Source organism: Ipomoea triloba, chromosome 9, assembly GCF_003576645.1.
Source record: "Ipomoea triloba cultivar NCNSP0323 chromosome 9, ASM357664v1".
Taxonomy (NCBI): Eukaryota; Viridiplantae; Streptophyta; class Magnoliopsida; order Solanales; family Convolvulaceae; genus Ipomoea; species Ipomoea triloba.
The window spans coordinates 19,799,233-19,808,645 of record NC_044924.1 but is presented as its reverse complement, the minus strand read 5'-3'; the positions used below and the strand labels follow the sequence as shown (position 1 = coordinate 19,808,645).

Below are 9,413 nucleotides of genomic sequence, written 5' to 3'. Positions count from 1 at the left end.
GTCGGCTATTTACAAATAGCCGACGTTGTAGGTAATTTGAAAACCACTAAAATACCCTACAACGTCGGCTCGTTACAAATAGCCGACGTTGTAGGTAATTTAAAAACAAAAAAATTACCCTACAACGTCGGCTAATAAGACTAGCCGACGTTGTAGGGTAATTTTTTTTTTTTAAATATTCATTTTATTTTTCTTCCATTTGTATCTATACAACNCTAATAAGACTAGCCGACGTTGTAGGGTAATTTTTTTTTTTTAAATATTCATTTTATTTTTCTTCCATTTGTATCTATACAACTTGAGCCGACACTACACTTATAGAGCTGAAAATCAGTCAAAAAGTTACAACTTGAGTCGACACATTGTAATACCTCTACCATTTGTATCTATACAAAAGAACAGATTTTGCATCAGCAGAGTGAGTATTCACAATCTACCAGGCGTGTCAAAATTTCCTCACAACTGGGCCGTTCCTGAGGCTCTGCCCAACAATCTGCAATCACATATTAAGAGTGCGTAAAGAGAGATTGTTAAACCACTCTAAAGGGCGCTGAATTCTATGTTGGGAGGAACTTGGTGGGGCTAGGGCTTACCTGCAATTAGTCTGCCCAGGGGTCCTTTTGGTATCTCCAACCTCGATCCCTCGTTAGCAACAACATACACCACGTGAGATATGAAACACAAAAAATGCTCTGCTATTTACTGCCTCGAATTACTTGTGTAGGAGGAATGCAGCATGTATTTACAAATTGGAAGCTTTAATGTAAGTGGCAACCAACAACAGATGGTAGGCTTACCCTTTCAGGAGGTACACCTTCCCACGGTCTACTTAGAGTACACAGCTCCCACATTACAACCTCGAGGCTAAAGATGTCACATTTCTCTGAGAAAGGTTCACTACGAATAAGTTCTGGAGCCATCCACTCTGGAGTTCCTGCAGATGTAGAGTCTTGCATTGGTGCATCTGTCACTATTCTTGAGAGCCCAAAATCACAAATTTTCACTGTCCAATGTTTATTCACAAGACAGTTTGCACTTTTTATATCTCGGTGAACTATCTTCATCCGATGTATGCCCATCAGCCCCCTTGGTTGCATAGAGAAAACAATAGTCAGTTATTAATCATCAATATATTCTCTTTAGAAAATAATGTAGCCCAGTTTTATACTACAAACCAACCTGCATATGTCACGCAGCATCCTAAGTCTTTTCCGCCAGCTGAGCTTCTTCTTCTGACCACTTAAATGGATCAAATAATATAGCGATCCCATCTCCATGTATTCAGTAACCATTGACAGATGTAGAGGCTTTGTGCATGCACCAAGAAATAATATCACTGCATGTCAAAGGGCATCAACAAATCATTAAGATTTGAGTAGTGCTTGCAACAATTTTTGAATATCATTAGTCATAAGAAAAAAGTACCAGGAGGAGAAGCATACTGTAGAAAACTGATGTTTCAGACCAGAAAAAATGCAGAAAACTGATGTTCAGAACTGAAAGAAAAGTTTCTGATTTATATTTCTGATCTATACAAAGATTACAAGATGTTTCTACTCTCTACTCTCTATTATTTCAGATATACACACTAATATATATACACACAAGAGACATAATAAAACTACACTGCTCTAGGTAGACACTACACTGCACTGCTCAAGAAGTCTGCCCAAGAAGTCAAAGATGTGGACTGCCCAAGGCAGATATATTTAATATTTCAACACTCCCCCTCAAGCTGAGTTGTATATATTATACAAACCCAGCTTGGAATTGAATTCTTCAAATCTTGTCCTAGGTAGAGCCTTTGTGAATATGTCAGCAATTTGTTTCTTTGTATGAATGTAGTTGAGTTCAATGGTTCTTGAATTCATCTTCTCATAAATGAAATGCCTGTCTATTTCAACATGCTTTGTTCTATCGTGATGAACTGGGTTCTTAGCAATGCTGATGGCAGCTTGACTATCACTGTGCATTTTGAAGGATCTAGGAACCTCAATTTTCAATTCATTCAACAACCTTTTAATCCACATCCCTTCACATATACCTAATGCCAGTGCACGATATTCTGATTCAGCACTGCTCCGAGAGACCACTGACTGTTTTTTTTGCTACGCCAAGTGACCAGATTTCCCCATACATAGGTACAGTAACCACTAACTGATCGCCTATCAGTCAACTCTCCAGCCCAACTAGAATCCGTGTAGACTTCTAGGTCTCGATTGTCATGTTTTCTGAAGTGTAACCCAAGACCTGGTGTCATTTTGAGGTACCTCAGAATACGATAAACTGCTTCCAAATGCTCCTCATTGGGGTTGTGCATATGTTGACTTACAATACTAACAGGGAAAGCAATATCTGGCCTAGTATGGGAGAGATAAATTAGTTTTCCCACTAATCTTTGATAACTCCCCCTCTCCACTGGAGTTGGTTCCCCACTCCGGTTTGTCTTTAAGTTAGGATCCATTGGAGTATCTGCTGGCTTACTCCCAAGCATTCCAGTCTCATTTAGAAGATCTAAGATATACTTCCTTTGAGATACAACAATCCCTTCTTTAGATCGAGCTACCTCCATTCCAAGAAAGTATTTGAGGGGTCCTAAGTCTTTGATCTCAAATTCTGATGCAAGAAATCTCTTGAGATTTGAAATCTCACTTGAATCATCTCCAGTTAGGATTATGTCATCCACATAGACAATAAGAATCGCTAATTTTCCTGTTGAAGAGAATTTCACAAACAAGGTATGATCAGCTTGGCACTGGGTGTATCCAATTTTTACAATTGACTTTGCAAACCTATCAAACCATGCCCGAGGTGATTGTTTCAAGCCATAGAGAGCCTTTTTTAGTTTGCATACCAATCTTCCGCTAGAGTTCTTCTCAAAACCTGGTGGAATTTCCATATAGACTTCTTCTTCCAATTCTCCATTTAAGAATGCATTTTTTACATCCAATTGATATAAAGGCCAATCACAATTTACAGCAAGTGATAACAAAACTCTTACTGTATTGAGTTTGGCAACAGGCGCAAAGGTCTCCTGATAGTCAACACCATATGATTGAGTGAACCCCTTAGCAACCAACCGAGCCTTGAATCTATTGATGCTCCCATTTGGATTGTACTTGATAGTGAAAATCCACTTACATCCAACTGCATGTTTTCCTTGAGGTAAGTCAACAAGAACCCATGTGCCATTTTTCTCAAGAGCATTGATTTCCTCATCGATAGCAACCTTCCATTTGGGATCTCTTAGTGCCTCATAGATGTTTGTGGGAATCTGGACAAGATCAAGAGAAGAGACAAAAGCTCGATACATAGGAGTTAATTTCCCATAGGCAACATACCTTTCTATAGGATGACTAGTGCATGTTCTAGTACCCTTTCGATGAGCAATAGGCAAATCAATATTATCAATGGTAGTAGGTACAAACGCATTGGACATAGGGTCCTTACCTTCATGATTTTCAAGGTCAAGTGAGCTCGGATGTGTGCTTGAACAGTCCTTGCTTTGTATGTTGGCCTCTATATTTTCAAATTTTCTCCTTCTATAAACACGAAGTTCTTTGTTTCTTTCTTCAAGTGGTGCTTGAGGAGGTGAATTTGGTAGCATGTTTTCTGAGGATGGGTGGTTGATTAGAGGTGAAGGTGGGTTGATTGTAGGGAGAGAGGATGGTGGTTGACAGACCATGTTTTCTGGAGTCGCATCTGATTGAAAAGGCAAAGGAAAACCAGATGATGGAGGTGATAAATTTGGTTGTGTTAGAGTGGTTTGATGCTGGTATGATGGGACATTAGGGAAAAAAGAGGTAGCCTGGTTGTCCTGAAGTGTTTCCCAGAGTTGGTATTCCCTCGAATTCTCCCCCTGAATACCAGATTTGGGAAAGAATCAGCAGTAAGATCTTGCTCCAAACACCTTGATTGCAACTTCAGTCCCATTCCAAATACCGCGAAAAACTTCCCCAAAGAAATCCCAAAGATCCTAGATGGATGGAGAATTACAAAATTGAAGAACAAAACAGTGAGCAATGGATGTGACAAACAAGAACATTGGCCAGGAAAATTAAAATGGAGCAATAGCACTGTGTTCTAAAACTGAAAGCACTAGTTTACTACATTATTTTCTTGTTTCTCCTTATCCTCAAGAATACAGAATGGAGATAAATTAAAAGTTCTAGTGGAGCGCAAAAAAATGCCCATATTCATTCCTTGTTATTCATGAAGGGATGGAAACAATTGGTAATGGCTTCCATCCACATCCACCAATGAATGTGTATTTCAATGCTCTAATATGTAGAATTTTCAAGTAAGGACAAAAATAAATATATAAATACATGCAATTGATAAGGTAGCTTGTATTTTCAAGTTTAGGTTTCTCAGCAGTCAGCAATATAGTTTTTAGCAGAGACTTATTTATGCAGAACTTAATATTTCAGAACACGGAAGGCCATTTCATTTCACATTTTCTTCTCTACTTTTGTGCTGCACTTGGACCACATGTCAAGCATCTAGACCTACAAGATTTGCTGTCATGGTCTCATAGAAAACACTTACTATATACGTTCTCAGAAAAACCTGTGTTGGGAAGAAAAGTACTTGTGTTGATTACTGAATACCTCTTCAGTAAGGGAAAAGAGGATAGAAGTATACAAATTCTATTAATAATCCTGATATCATGAATTATTGTTATTATTACTATGGTGAAGAGAAAGGGGGTTTTAAAGCCAGGAACAGTAATAACAAGAGCAATGCTTACCAATCCCAACACGAATGCCAACAGTCAACTCTGAGAAGTCTATATTCCATTCTTCAAAGGGTAGCAGAGGCTTATTCTGGAACATTGGTGATTCAAGAACCCGATTCCAAGTTGAGACCATCTCTTCATTTGCCCTGTGATCTAAAGCCAGACTTGATTGAGGAGTCTGACTGCTGAATTCATGAGGAGGGAGGGTAATGACATTGCCTTCTGGGAACTCATGTGCCCTTGAATAAGCAAACAAGTTTGCCTGTTTACCAGACATGCCATCAAGGTCATCAGGTGGAAATCAGATGCCTACAAGGTACAATAGATTGTGAGCGACACCAAAATTATTGTAGTAGAATGGTCATGTGTACAGTGCAAGATGAGAAAAAGAAGAAGAAGAAGAAGGAAAAAAAAAAAAAAAAAAAAAAAAGAGGCCTACATCTTTCTGAAGATTGGAAGCATTACTGCGGTTCGGCGGGACAGCTTCGCAACTCCGGCGGCGGGGCTTTGCGGGGATGGGTGGGCGACGGCGGTCGGCGACGGGTTCTTCAATGTTGGGAGGCGACGGCTGTTCGAATTGAGGGATTGAACCTTCGAATTTGGTTTAGGGATTGGGGGCACGCGACGTCGTAATAGTAATTTGGGGGTGAAGGATTGGGGGCGACGTCGTAATATTTGCAGATTTATTAAACCCTACAACGTCGGTTATGTTAAATAACCGACGTTGTAGGTCAATCGTATAAACAACGGCGCAATACGACGTCGGCTAACGTCGTAGCCGACGTCGTATTGCGCGGGGGCGGAGTCCGTTTGGTGATACGATGACGGCTAATGCCGTAGCCGTCGTCGTATCACCCGTTGCCGGTGTAAAATCGCGATACGACGTCGACTAACCACCTAGCCGACGTTGTATCGCGTAGTAGTATTAGGTTTAAACTTTTAATGTCGGTTATTTCATAATAACCGACGTTAAAGGTTTTTTTAAAAAAAAATTATTTAAATAACATATAACGTCAGCTAATTACTTAGCCGAGGTTAATTAGCCGACGTTGTATGTGATTTCTGTAGTAGTGATACAGGAGAATATACTGTATTTATCCTTAAACGTGTACAAGTAGGAATACCTCGTATGAAACCGGGTTACGTGACAGTGGGTCAGAGGTTCCCAGTCTCTTTAGCTATTTAAGTTGGGAAAACAGGCAAAAGTCCCCCATATGGTAATAAATGCGCCTTTTATAGGTGGCCTCGGGATGGGTTCCGGCCTGACGACATGTGATACGCGTGTCGAGATGCACCGATCGAGGCATTGGCCCAATCCCTTAATGGTTAGGCTTTAGTTTTTGGTGGGCTAGGGTTCGAACCCCCAAGGGGCCCGGGAACAGGACCCCATCCGGTCAATGCAGACCGGGAAAGAAAGAATGGAGATCCTAAGGTGCGGTGATCATCGTAGAGTATAGCCCGGGAGACCGGTAATTGTAGATCGAGATTTCATCCCTATCAATAATGTTATATATTTATTTACCAAGTATATATCAGAATTTTTAAAATAATTTGAAACTAATTATATTAACTACTTGGGGATTGGTTGACAAAGAGAATACTCAAATAACCCAACAAATTGAAGCGGAATCACTCTATTTTACTCTTATTGAATTAAATAAATTAGTAGTTACACAAAAAATGATACATATGTATTTCTTTAATACCATGAAAAAATAAAAAAAGAATAGTTTGAAACCAATCATATTAACTACTTGGGGATTTGTTGACAATGAAAGTACTCAAATAACCCATTACCCAGCAAATTGAAGCGAGAAACTATCTTTTAATATCTTTGGAATATATAATATTTTAAATTTGTAAATTTTTATTAATTTATTTAATCTTTTTCTTAAACTAGTGATTTCTTTATCCACAATAACTCATTCAACAATAATGGTTGAACCAAATGAACCCCAAGCAGAACACCTAAAGGAAAGTCCATAGCTCCTATATCATAATCTCATNAAAACTACACTGCTCTAGGTAGACACTACACTGCACTGCTCAAGAAGTCTGCCCAAGAAGTCAAAGATGTGGACTGCCCAAGGCAGACTGCCCAAGGCAGATATATTTAATATTTCAACACATACCATTTGGGTGCCGTAGACGGCTAGAGAGCACAGAAGAGCCATTAGAAAATCACAAGTTAGTTTAGTGTCTATCAGAAACAAATAAATCTTAGTTTAAAGATAATATGATACCTAAGGATGGAAATTTCATTGCAAAAATCCTCCATGTTTTCAGCAGTAAGATCTTGCTCCAAAAACACCTTGATTGCAACTTCAGTCCCATTCCAAATACCGCGAAAAACTTCCCCAAAGAATCCTAGAGATGGAGAAATGGAGAATTACAAAATTGAAGAACAAAACAGTGAGCAATGGATGTGACAAACAAGAACATTGGCCAGGAAATTAAAATGGAGCAATAGCACTGTGTTCTAAAACTGAAAGCACTAGTTTACTACATTATTTTCTTGTTTCTCCTTATCCTCAAGAATACAGAATGGAGATAAATTAAAAGTTCTAGTGGAGCGCAAAAAAATGCCCATATTCATTCCTTGTTATTCATGAAGGGATGGAAACAATTGGTAATGGCTTCCATCCACATCCACCAATGAATGTGTATTTCAATGCTCTAATATGTAGAATTTTCAAGTAAGGACAAAAATAAATATATAAATACATGCAATTGATAAGGTAGCTTGTATTTTCAAGTTTAGGTTTCTCAGCAGTCAGCAATATAGTTTTAGCAGAGACTTATTTATGCAGAACTTAATATTTCAGAACACGGAAGGCCATTTCATTTCACATTTTCTTCTCTACTTTTGTGCTGCACTTGGACCACATGTCAAGCATCTAGACCTACAAGATTTGCTGTCATGGTCTCATAGAAAACACTTACTATATACGTTCTCAGAAAAACCTGTGTTGGGAAGAAAAGTACTTGTGTTGATTACTGAATACCTCTTCAGTAAGGGAAAAGAGGATAGAAGTATACAAAATTCTATTAATAATCCCTGATATCATGAATTATTGTTATTATTACTATGGTGAAGAGAAAGGGGGGTTTTAAAGCCAGGAACAGTAATAACAAGAGCAATGCTTACCAATCCCAACACGAATGCCAACAGTCAACTCTGAGAAGTCTATATTCCATTCTTCAAAGGGTAGCAGAGGCTTATTCTGGAACATTGGTGATTCAAGAACCCGATTCCAAGTTGAGACCATCTCTTCATTTGCCCTGTGATCTAAAGCCAGACTTGATTGAGGAGTCTGACTGCTGAATTCATGAGGAGAGGAGGGTAATGACATTGCCTTCTGGGAACTCATGTGCCCCTTGAATAAGCAAACAAGTTTGCCTGTTTACCAGACATGCCATCAAGGTCATCAGAGTGGAAATCAGATGCCTACAAGGTACAATAGATTGTGAGCGACACCAAAATCTATTGTAGTAGAATGGTCATGTGTACAGTGCAAGATGAGAAAAGAAGAAGAAGAAGAAGGAAAAAAAAAAAAAAAAAAAAAAAATCTGATATATACTTGGTAAATAAATATATAACATTATTGATAGGGATGAAATCTCGATCTACAATTACCGGTCTCCCGGCTATACTCTACGATGATCACCGCACCTTAGGATCTCCATTCTTTCTTTCCCGGTCTGCATTGACCGGATGGGGTCCTGTTCCCGGGCCCCTTGGGGTTCGAACCCCTAGCCCACCAAAAACTAAAGCCTAACCATTAAGGGATTGGGCCAATGCCTCGATCGGTGCATCTCGACACGCGTATCACATGTCGTCAGGCCGGAACCCATCCCGAGGCCACCTATAAAAGGCGCATTTATTACCATATGGGGGACTTTTGCCTGTTTTCCCAACTTAAATAGCTAAAGAGACTGGGAACCTCTGACCCACTGTCACGTAACCGGTTTCATACGAGGTATTCCTACTTGTACACGTTTAAGGATAAAATACAGTATATTCTCCTGTATCACTACTACAGAAATCACATACAACGTCGGCTAATTAACCTCGGCTAAGTAATTAGCTGACGTTATATGTTATTTAAATAATTTTTTTTTAAAAAAACCTTTAACGTCGGTATTATGAAATAACCGACATTAAAAGTTTAAACCTATACTACTACGCGATACAACGTCGGCTAGGTGGTTAGTCGACGTCGTATCGCGATTTTACACCCGGCAACGGGTGATACGACGACGGCTACGGCATTAGGCCGTCATCGTATCACCAAACGGACTCCGCCCCGCGCAATACGACGTCGGCTACGACGTTAGCCGACGTCGTCGTATTGCGCGTTGTTTTATACGATTGACCTACAACGTCGGTTATTTAACATAACCGACGTGTAGGGTTTAATAAATCTGCAAATATTACGACGTCGCCCCCAATCCTTCACCCCCAAATTACTATTACGACGTCGCGTGCCCCCAATCCCTAAACCAAATTCGAAGGTTCAATCCCTCAATTCGAACAGCCGTCGCCTCCCAACATTGAAGAACCCGTCGCCGACCGCCGTCGCCCACCCATCCCGCAAAGCCCCGCCGCCGGAGTTGCGAAGCTGTCCCGCCGAACCGCAGTAATGCTTCCAATCTTCAGAAAGATGTAGGCCTC

General features: G+C 39.9%; 1 pseudogene; it reads right to left on the bottom strand.

The window, feature by feature from the left end:
* Nucleotides 1–403: 403 nt before the first annotated feature.
* Nucleotides 404–9,413, bottom strand: part of LOC116029689 — a 10,132-nt pseudogene continuing 1,122 nt past the window's right edge.